We start from the raw sequence: 12,492 nt of genomic DNA on the forward strand, positions 1-12,492 counted from the left end.
GAGGCCGAGGCAGTCGAGGCTTCGGTCACGCATGACGTATGCGTACGCGCTGTGTATGAGCGTACGCCCCGCGTACGAGGCCTCTCAGGCCCCCCTATAAATAGCATGCAAGGGTTCCTAGGAAAATGGCCCATTCTCTCTCCTTTTGCTTGCGTTTTACCTCGTTTTCCGTGCTCGCACTACCCCGAAGCCCTGGTCATTTTGTGCAAGTCCCGAAGGTCGATTTTACTCCCGAGGAATCCCGAGATTTCTGAGGAAAATCCATTTCCCGAGACGAAACTCTGCCCGGTTTTCCATCTTGCTATCTTCAAACTTTCAAGTGAGTTCATACCCCTTTCAAACACACTTTAAATACATTTAAATGCTTTTATACTCTTTAAGGGGGGGGGGGGATACAAGTAAACATACGGTTATTATCGTGTATTTTATAAAGTTTTACTTCACTTGTTTTATCGAATAAATCACTTGGAACTTATTTCTATTATGGAAAACTCTAGTCATACTTTGTGTGCATTAGACATTATACAAAGTATATAATGATTTCAAAGTACCTTTCATTGTTAAGTCTTTTTATACATTCTAAAAACTTATGATTTTGCTTTGTCAAACATTGTGAAAAAAGGATAAACTTTGCATACAAAACTATCACTTTAATACCGACTTAGTTAAGAATCCATGAGATGTGTATATCTTCAAACGTTACTTTTATTTATTAGAAAGTAATGCTGCAAGTCCTGTCTATAACCAGAGTCTCCCGTTCGGAGAACGTGTCAAATGTGTATAGATCTATACGGGAAGTCATGATCCCGCGCCCTGACTGTTAGCTACAGTCCGTCTTTTGGGGTGACAGTTGTCATAACGCTGCGACGCCTGAAGAACGTCGTTACAGGCATATTATGTTTAGTTTGGTTATAAAACTCATCGGATATACAATTATTATGGTGTTATGCTTTTATGAATGAGTAGCTATTAAAGCTATTCTTCATCTAACAAATGCGATCTTCGTATAGCTTTATTATATAAAACTATGACACAACTTTTGAACGTCGGTTTCTTGCAAAGTTTTGGTCTTAGAGACTGCCATTTATGTTAGGAAAATAAGGGATTTTCCTGATGCAATTATTTACAACTTATAACACGAACATTCATATGCATTTCATACTTTTATAAGAAAATAAGGGTTTTTCTTGGGAAACACAACAACTCGTATCTCAACCATTAGGGAAAATATGGGATTTTCTTGATTTAATACATTCACTTTCAACAAAACAAATCACAACTCTTTACATTTGAAATGCTGCGTTTTCTGGAAAATATACACCCATTTTGGAATGGCATCCAATTTTTCTAAACTACTTATGAACTCACCAACTTAATTGTTGACACTTTTTCTTTGAAATAACTTGTATTCTCAGGGAACCGCTAAGCAGGTTTGGGAATCAACTTTTGGGATTAACGCGCTGGCGTTAATTACTTCTTTTGAATGATGTTTATGTATTTATCTTTTGAACATGTAATGAATACAATTATGTAAACATCTTGGAAACTTTAATATATATAGTGGTGTGTACTTTCCTTTCTATGAACTGTTCTGATACTGAATATGACGTCCTCCGCCCCCGAATGTTTCCGCCGTTCTAGTTTGTGGGTGTGACAGTTTCCACTTATTGCGGATGCATAACCAGCCTATGGGATTTCTTGCGTTCTTTCTGGGCTTGACGCTTTCGTTTCTTGTTCTTTGTCTTTCGGCTTTGCGAGCCAGTGACTGTTACTGTTCGTTGGTTTCCTGGTTTGGTACTACCATCTAAACTCTCGACTCCTTCTTCAGTCTTATTGGTGTTGCCTGAGTTGATGTGTGTAAGGAAAGTTGTCACAGCAGCTGCTACTGCAGCTTGTAATGTAGCGGCATCGATATGGAGGATAGGGATTTCGGTGCTCGGCTGATCGTTTTCGGATGACGACATGATTCTGTAATACAAAAATAAGGAATTTGTGAGCGATTCTGGTCGACCCTGATGTACTTATATTGTTCATGTAAAGAGTACGACTATGTTCTCGAAAGTTTCACCTACATCCCTATGATGCAGTCCTAGTACTGAGTAGAAGTGTGTTTATGAAGGTTTGACCTACATCCCTATGATGCAGTCCTAGTAACGGTGGAAGTAAGTTCGTATAATGGTCTCAATACGTTTGTTGTTCGAGTTGAGGTATCGTGGGTTGGTGAATAACAAGATCCAACCACTGAAGGAGACTTGGAAATGTCTCCGGAGATAAATCACTATAGTCCAATGACTTGACTAAAGCATGATTCAAATATACTCTAATGAAAGAATTGATAAGAGTACTTAAATGAAGAATGACACAGAAGTTAGCCGGAGGTCAATATCTTTGATATTCACGATGTAAAGATTTTGGAAAATGACCTTGTAAAGGTCTTACATCATATCTGCAGAAGATAGTTCTTGACAGCATAAAGACCCAACTAAAGTACTTACGGAACAAGATAATTTCATAGCAAATGCCACATCAAGCATAGACAGAAAAACACGATTCCTTTTTATAAGGGAAATAAAGTAAAGCGTCTACTACTGGCGACGGTCATCCCTCTGGTGAACTCTTAGTTCAATCAATTGACGTTCCATTTCAAGTAGGTGTCTTCTGTACACCCTAAGGCGTACTCGGAGTTCCATGACTTCGGCTCGTGATTCGTCCAGTGCTTGCAGCAGGGTTTCATGGTTTCTTTCTGATCTCTCGTGTGCATCTTCTAGATGAATGGTGCAGAGGGTATGCATTCTCGCATCGGCGACAGTTTCGGTGATCTGATGTAGGGCTGTCCTGCCTTGAATCTCATTTCGGGCCTCTCTACGGACCAAGATTGGCAAGACTATATCTGCTAAGCCCTCATTACTCAAGTCGTAAAAGCTTCGGTCGCCATCAAATAGCATAGACTGACCTTGTCCTTGGCTCCATATTTCCAAGCATTCCACTCACTCAGGGTCGGGCCATGAAAAGTCGGACGAGGATTAGGAATTGGAAAGGGAGCTGCTCGGGGTAGGTTTACAACCTCTGGTTTGGAGTTAGCATCGTACGAAGGGTCTTCGTCATGGTGATCATTCAAGGGGGAAAAGGATGATCATTCTCTGGTTATTCTCCAAACCAATCAGCTATGACTTCATTAGGGAGATACTGGTTTGTCGAGGGGATGGAGTCCAGTTATGTTTTCTATGCGAGAATTTAGGGTAAGAGAATAATTATTAGACGAACTATCTAGATAATTATTTAGAAAACCTTCATTAGTTACATCGCTATTTGTGAAGTGTATACCAGCTATGTGTAATCTAAATAGGATATACCTTCGAATAAGTGACCTTAACTCCAAATTCACACAGAATAGGGGTAAGGCAAAATTATCACAGATTCTAAGTCTATTACATCCTAATTACATATAGCCTTAGTGTATCCACTTAGCAACTATCAACTTACAAATGAAGATCCCGTTTTAGTTCTCAAGTATAAATTACTTATAGTAACACCAAATACTCACATAGTATTTTAATTTTTAATGTTATGTTCTATTGTTCTCATTGTGGTAGGGTTGGTAAGATTTTTGCATTATTGCAACCACACACTTAAACTTAGGCACATGCTAGTCAACCCTCGGATAATATAGGTGATCAGGCTATATCTTCCCAGTTTTGACCATATGTCTCTAAGCCCACTTGTATTGTCAAACAATCGTAATTCTTTTGTACTGTCCTAGTGACACTGATTTTAGTATGAAGGCAACACGTATACTTACTTAAATATTTTATTATTTAAAGTATAAACTCTTGGTCAGAGTATTTTTAATCCCTTATGTATTTATAGTTTAGTATATCTTTTATGGGTTGATATACTTAATTCACTATAAACAATGCTCTGATACCAATCTGTCACACCCCAAAACCAAGAACGGCGGAAACATTCTGGGGCGGAGGACGTCATGTATAATATCAACAACAATGTAAAGTGGTAAACAAGCAACAACATCATCCATTGCATTAATAAAATAATTATTATACAATTGTGTTCTGTCAAATTTTGATAAACACCATAGCATAAATCAAAATGAAAGATAAGTCTTGAACAAGCTCCATCTTCCTTTCTCCTAGCATCGGTAACTGTCTATGCTGACCTGAGGATACAAGTAATTTTGAAAGCGAGTATCAGCTTTGAAGCTGGTGAGATCTTAAGTATTTAGTGTTTTAATTTGTATGTAAGAATTTGTAAGTCTATGTATTGTAAGAATTTGAATGTGTATATGAATTGTAAGTGTTTGAAAAACCCTAGAATCCCTATGATTCCTATTAGTAACAAAAGGAATCTTCTACCAAGACTTAATTGTGTTACTATTATCTTCATTATAAGAAATTGTATCCTTTAGTACTAGGATACCTAAATATAATTCACCTCAATGGTTATGTGAATGAGTCACAGAATAAAGGTAATAATACAACTAACCTGAATATTACCCTTTGGTACTAGGGTAACTAACATTGTTAACTTTAAGACATCCGTAGACGTACTATTACCTCTGTTGCTAACAGCTGGGTATAGGAATAGTTAGTCCCTTAAAGTATACATGTAATGGTACCAACCGTTGACATCCGTGGATGTGCTTTTACCTCTGTAGCTAACAGAGGTTCTAGGAATGGTCAATGCCGCAACGTATCCTTTGGTACTAGGATATTAAATCCAATCTATCTCGTCGATTATGTGCTTGAATCACAAAGTAAAGATAAGAATGAGGATTTTGATAATAGAGTCGATACATATAAAATGTAATAGGACTCCTCCTGATATATCTATGTAACAATGCTCCTATAAGTATGATCATGTAAAAGTAATCATGTATATGTACTTATGTAAATGTGCTCATGTAAGTGTAATCATGTAAAAGTAATCATGTATATGTACCTATGTAAATGTACTCATGTAAGTGTAATCATGTAAATGTAATCATGTATATGTAATCATGTATATGTACTTGTGTAAAAGTGCTAGCTGTAATGTGTGTTCTCTATATCTAGCAAGTATAGTAATATACTGTAATGTTCTAGAAGGTATTGACTCATGAATGAACTGACTCATTTGTACGATATTGCGTTCTAGTAATTGTTCTAGTATCTTTCTAAACTACTCATATGGTAGTTTACTAGTAATCTATCTGGTAAGTATGGACATGGATGTATACCCTTGCTACCCAAGGGCATATGTTGAACTGGAAGGACCTTTTATGACTACATATGTACACATGTTATATAACTAATATTTAAACGACTTTCGGACGAATACCCGATATCCCACCAGACCACATCTCAAGGCGAGAAAAGGAAATAGGGTGGATAGCCTTCCTAAGTCTTTTAAACATTTCTTACATAACTATACATATAAAGGCATGCAATTTATAATATAAAAGCATAAATAAGTTTTGTAAGACATTTGAAACATAAATATTATTTTAAGAAAAGATCGACTTGGTGTCAATCTATAAAACAATTTGAAGGCATAAGTTTAATAAAACAGTTTAAGTATAAGGAAACATTTGTTTGAAACATAGTTGTAAATAAGTTTGAAAGGTAATGTACGGAGTAAGCTGTACAGTGTAAAAAGGAGTTTAAAACATATAAAATGTTTAAAAAAAGTCATTTGAAGGAAACTGTTTGGTAAAACGGATAATGAGTAGCCAAATCATTTGAATGTTGTATATTAATCACATGTGATTGATGTGATAAGTAATATAATCCTACTTACTAATCACATGTGATTGACATAATAAGTAGCATGATTCTACTTGTATCCCCCCCATAAAGCATTTAAAACAGTTTAAAACATTAGTTAAGGGGTATGAACTCACCTGCAGTAAGTGACTAGAATTGAACAGACTGCTATCGTACAGAAGGATCGGACAGGAGCTTGGTGTCAAGTGAAGACTTAGACACACACAATGATCCTAATTACATATGAAAACATATGTATATAAATAATTAGTGATTATAACACTAATTATACATGTAATAACATTTAAGCGCGAGGAAAACACTTTTGGTCAAGTGCTAGGAGGCTAAAGGGTTGCAACAAAGGAGTGCAATGCCCCTAATGTGAGTTTAAGGTCTAATAACCATAATCATTGGAGTTTACGGCCCAAGGGAGTAAGCTCCTGGCCGTAAACTCCCAACCAAGACCCTTTTCCCTTGGAGTTTACGGTCGTAAACTCCCTTGGGAGGGTGGTTATGGTGCTTTGAAGTCTCTATAATAACTAGGAACAATTCTAGGCTTTTGTACTTGGCTTTGGAAGAGTTTATGGCACATTTAGCACCATTTTATGGAGTTTACGGCCATGGAACTTTTTGGGCCATAAACTCTTTCTCCATTTGTGTTCTAAGTATTTTAACTAGTCCAAAACTCATCTAGGTACTTGTCCAAATAGTCTCTTGGCTTAAGGAAAGATTTAGGGTGTCCTTTGACCCCTTTAAAGGAGTTTACGGCCCAAGAATTACTCTTGGCCGTAAACTCTTCAACACTTGTGCTTTCCTTATGTTTTCTAGGTCCCAAATACTTTAGGGTATTTGTCTAACATAAAGTCCAAGCCTTAGGTGCCTTAAAAACACCATTTGAGCATGTTTCAAGGGAGTTTACGGCCTAAGCTTTTCTTGGGCCATGAACTCCTAGCTTTGGGTGTTTCTTGGTTGATTTCAAGCACCCAAAACACTTCTATACATGTCCAAGGTAGTTACTAAGCTCGGGGGACAATCTAGGCTCGGTTTCGGGAGTTTACCGCTCAAGAACACCTTGGGGAGTAAACTCCTAAATCGAATGATTTAGCTAAGTAATCTATTTTATGAGCACAATTAAAGCTTTCTAACACTACTAGAAAGAGTTACTCACAATTTGGGATAAAAACCCGAAGATCCGTCAGAGAGAAAATGGCTTTTCTCTAGTTGGAAATGTGATTAATGAATAAATTTGGTTCAGAAAACTATTTATAGTCCTGAAATATTTTGGTAGAAAATATTTTTATTCCTGGAATGAACTCTAATGTCCTAGAGTAATGGAATAACAGTGTTGCACAAAACCCTAGTGCAACCACTCTCCTAATATCTTCTTAAGTGTAAATCCTGAAAACTGTCAAACTTATACTCGAAGTCTGAATTTTCACTGTAACTGATCTACATCTATTGGCTGGATATGGTTTGTTCAGAATGGAAATTTCGGGTTGTCACAGTATGCCCCGCGTAGCTGAGGGGGAACGCGTCCAAATGAGGCGCGCGAGTACGCGCAGTGTACACCTTGTACGCCCAGCGTACTCGCCTACCATGGAAACCCTAAATTTTACAACTTAATCCAAAATAGAAGAATACCTGGATTCGGGCTGTTACAATTCTCCGCCACTAGAACCAGACTTCGTCCCCGAAGTCTCATGCTGAAAACAACTCTGGATACTGATCCTACATCTCGGACTTGGACTCCCATGTCAGGTCAGACCCCTTTCGATGTTGCCACTGCACTTGCACCCGGGGTACTTCCTTGTTCCTCAGAACCTTAACTTTCTGATCCCTGATCGTTACTGGTCTCTCCACATAGTTCAGGCCTACATCCACCTGAATATCATCCAATGGCACCACTGCCGACTCATCGGCAATACATTTCCTCAACCGCGGGACATGAAAGGTATCATGGATTTGCCCCAACTCAGCAGGTATATCCAACCGGTAGGCTACCCGGCCTACCCTAGCAATTACCCTGAAGGGTCCAATATACCGGGGCCCCAACTTGCCCCTCTTCCTGAACCGTATCACTCCCTTCCAAGGAGAGACCTTTAGGAGCACAAGGTCACCCACTTGAAACTTGAGCTCGGACCGCCGCCTGTCCGCATAACTCTTCTGGCGACTCTGCGCGGTCAACAACCTCTGCCTGACCTGCTGAATCTGCTCGGTCGTCTGGAGTACGATCTCCGTGCTACCCATCACCCGCTTCCCTACCTCTCCCCAGCAGATGGGGGTGCGACACCTCCGCACACACAACAGCTCAAAGGGTGGCATACCAATGCTCGAATGAAGGCTGTTGTTATACAAAAACTCTGCTAACGGTAGATAGGTGTCCCAGCTCCCTCTGAAATCCAAAACACATGCACAGAGCATATCCTCAAGCGTCTGAATTGTTCGCTCGCTTTGTCCGTCCGTCTGCGGGTGGTATGCGGTACTGAAATGCAGTCTCGTACCCAACTCCTCATGAAACTTCTTCCAAAACCTGGAAGTAAAACTCACATCGCGGTATGAAACAATCGACATCGGAACCTCATGCCGCGATACCACCTCCCTCACGTATAATTCCGCCAACTTCTCTGCAGAAGAGCTCTCGCTGATGGCTAGAAAATGAGCGCTCTTCGTCAATATATCCACAATCACCCAAATCACATCGACTCCCCTCGCAGTCCGCGGCAATTTGGTGATAAAATCCATGGTAATTTGTTCCCACTTCCATTCGGGAATATCTAGCGGCTGCAATTTACCGTGCGGTCGCTGGTGCTCGGCCTTAACCTGCCAACAAGTCAAGCATCTCTCAACAAACAATGCAATATCCCTTTTCATACAAGGCCACCAATACCCCTTCCTTAGATCCAAATACATTTTTGTAGCCCTGGGATGAATCGAGAATTTCGATCGATGCGCTTCCTCCATCAAAATAGCACGCGCAATGCCCACAAATGGTAGCCAAATCTGACCCTGAAAACTCATAAGCCCTCGACCATCCGCAATGAATCCTGATACCTGACCTACAACCCGCTCCCTCTTCTGGTTCTCTGGTTTCGCAGCCTCAGCCTGAGCTCCTCAAATAGTATCCAAAATCGGGGTCATCACCGTCAACCTCATACAAATATCTTGGATCGAGGTGCTTTCCGCCCTACAGCTCAACGCATCGGCCACCACATTAGCCTTCCCCGGGTGGTACAGGATCTCACAATCATAATCCTTCACCACATCCAACCATCTCCTATGTCGCATATTCAGATTTGGCTGATCCATCAAGTACTTCAGGCTCTTGTGGTACGTGTAGATGGTACACCGAACCCCATAAAGATAATGCCTCCATATCTTGAGGGAAAACACCACAACCCCCAATTCCAGGTCGTGGGTGGGATATCTCGACTCATGAGGCTTCAACTGCCTCGAAGCATACGCTATCACATGTCCCCTCTGCATAACCACCGCCCCCAAAGACGATATAGATGCATCACAGTACACCAAAAAATCCTCCTTCCCTTCTGGGAGTGCAATCACCGGAGCCTAGCACAATTTCTGACGAAGTGTCTCGAATGATGACTGCTGCTCCGGTCCCCATGAAAACACAGCACCCTTCTGGGTCATCCTAGTAAAAGGCACGACAATCTTGGAGAAATCCTTGATAAACCTGCGATAATATCCAGCCAAATCCAGAAAACTCCTGATCTCAGTGGGCGATCTCGGCACCTCCCACCTCAACACCGCCTCAATCTTGGCCGGGTTGACCAATATCCCTTTCTGGTTAACAAGATGCCCGAGGAACTGGACCTCTCGTAACCAGATATCACACTTGGAGAATTTGGCATACAGCTTCTCCGATCTCAGTACCCCAAGAATTTCCCTCAAATGTTCCTCATGCTGCTCTCTAGACCTCGAATACACCAAAATATCATCAATGAATACGATCACCGACCGATCCAGCATCGGCCGGCACACCCGGTTCATAAGATCCATGAATGCATCCGGGCGTTGGTGAGCCCAAAAGGCATCACCACAAACTCATAATGTCCATAACGAGTTCTGAAAGCAGTCTTCTGGATATCTTAATCCCGAACCCTCATCCGATGATAACCCGACCTCAAGTCTAACTTGGAGAACCAAGATGCCCCCTGCAACTGATCGAACAGATTGTCGATCCTAGGTAATGGATACCGGTTCTTAACCGTCAACTTGTTCAACTCCCGGTAATCGATACACATCTGGTGTGAGCCATCCTTTTTCTTGACGAACAAAATCGGCGCTCCCCAAGGTGAGCTACTCGGTCGAATAAACCCCTTTCCCAACAGCTCCTGAAGCTGCAAGGATAACTCCTGCATTTCCGGTGGAGCGAGATGATAAGGCGCCTTGGCGATGGGCGCCGCTCCCGAAACCAAATCGATACGGAACTCCACTTGCCTTTCCGGAGGCACACCTGGTAAATCTTCGGGGAACACATCCGAAAACTCGCATACAACAGGAACATCATCAACCGAATTGGGCCTCCCCGGGCCACTCGAATATCCATTACGTAGGCTATGAATCCATTGCAACCCTACTGCAAACTCTGCCTTGTCGTGGCTGCCAAACAAAACGCCGACCCACACCGGGTCCCCTCGTTATAAACCGTAAGCACTCCCCCACTAGGGTATCGAATCGTCACCAGCTTTCTCTCGCAGTTAATGACTCCCCCAAACTTACTCAACCAGTCCATGCCCACGATGACGCATACATCCCCCATGGCTATAGGAACCAAGTCTATAGGGAACCTGACCCCAAAAATCTCGAGCACACATCCTCGAATCACATCAGTGGCGTATACCGCTTTCTCATCTGCTATAGAAACTTGCAGGGGTCGACTCATCACCTCCCGATCAATACTGATGTGCTGGCTAAAAGCCAATGATACAAAAGACTGACTTGCACCCAAGTCAAATAATACCAAAGATGGTACATAATTCACAAGAAAAAGTACCTACGCATATCATAATATAAGCACAATGTCTTAGCATAAAAGTAAATACATGAAAGAATACATACCGGCTACGACATCAGGCGCCGTGCGGACCTCCTCCGCAGTCAACTGGAAAGCTCTTGCACGAGCCTTCGGAGCCTCGGCCTTCACTGGCCAAATCTTGGTAACCCTGGCAGCAAGCGTAGATCCCTGGCGAAGCTGGGGGCACTCGGGGCAGAACATCCCGGATATCCCTCCTCAGCACACCCAAATACCGACTCATCCGAGCCTGCTCCGTGGACACCTGCTCGGGGCAGAACATCGCCCTCTCATGAAACTTCCGCGTGATCACTGTGACAGAATCATTACCCTGCTTGAGGGTCAAGAACTCCTGAACCAACCATTCCCTCTCCACCGTGGGAATGTACTCGTCTCTGAACATAGTAGTAAACCTCTCCCAAGTCACAGCTGAAACCTCTGCCAGAGTGAAGTTCGCCGTCACGAACTTCCACCAATCCTTTGCTCCCAGGCGGAGCTGGTTCAAGGCGAACCGTACCCTCAGATGCTTCGGACATGAACAAGTGTAGAAGCATCCCTCGATATCACCAATCCATCTCATCGCAGCGATCGGATCCTGCGTCCCGTCAAACTCAGGTGGCTTCGTGTTGCTGAACTCCCGGAACAGCAACGAGTCACCTCCCTGTGGTCTGGCAGCGGCCACAGCTGCGGTAGCTGCAGCGGCTGCGGCCTCAGTCAACGCGGCGTACTGCTCATCAAATGTCTCCATCAGTGTGGTCTTAATAGACCCAAACATCTCCGAAATCTCAGCTCGGATCGCTGCACTCACCTCCTCATGAATCATCTGACGAAGCTCCTCGTCAGTCACACTACTCGTACCAGGTCTGTGGCGTGGTCCAACCATGATGTCTCTGAAATACAACATAAAAACATCAGAGACTCTATCGAACATAATCGCAATTGATAACGCAGCCCTACTCAGTCTCTGATACCCAGAGATTCTTACTTGGGTTGCCCACTGACTCGGTGTCTTCAGTAGTACGGGCCCAATACTACCAACTACACTGCATCAGCATTCACCCCAAGTCCTCCTCCCCAAACCTCGGAACCTGAGTACTCTATTCTTGCCATGCACTAGCTACCCACTCGCTCTCAAAGCACTTCATAGAAGCAGGTTTCCCTAGACTAAGGCATCACAAATCAGGCCACTCTAGTCCTAATATGAATACCTAGTCTACTAGCATGCATATCATATCATATCATATCTCATAACACATATTGTAAGAGTATTTTGGGTATTTTACCGTTCGGGCGCTGGTTGACCGTACACACTTCTTCTTCTTTGGTTGTTTCAAAAATCACTTATCAAATTTTATTGATTTATTAATTAAAAATTTTCTCAAATCCCCGGTTTGAGTTCAGTTACGCCCGAAGGTGTACCCGAATCCCTCAAACCAAGGCTCTGATATCAACTTGTAACAACGTAAATTTTAAAACCAATTTTTCATTTTTGCACACATCAAAAACATCGATTAATATTTCAAATTCAAACGTAAATAATATTGTCACAACCGAATACATCACAAAGATCATAAAAATAGTTTTCCCCGATAATGTGTATGATCACGTCGGCGCCTTCCCACGGTCCTCGCTAGTACCTGAAACACATAACACAACAACTGTAAGCATAACTGCTTAGTGAGTTCCCCAAAATACAACCTA

Source organism: Lactuca saligna, chromosome 7 (genome assembly GCF_052625555.1).
Source record: "Lactuca saligna cultivar CGN05327 chromosome 7, ASM5262555v1, whole genome shotgun sequence".
NCBI lineage: Eukaryota > Viridiplantae > Streptophyta > Magnoliopsida > Asterales > Asteraceae > Lactuca > Lactuca saligna.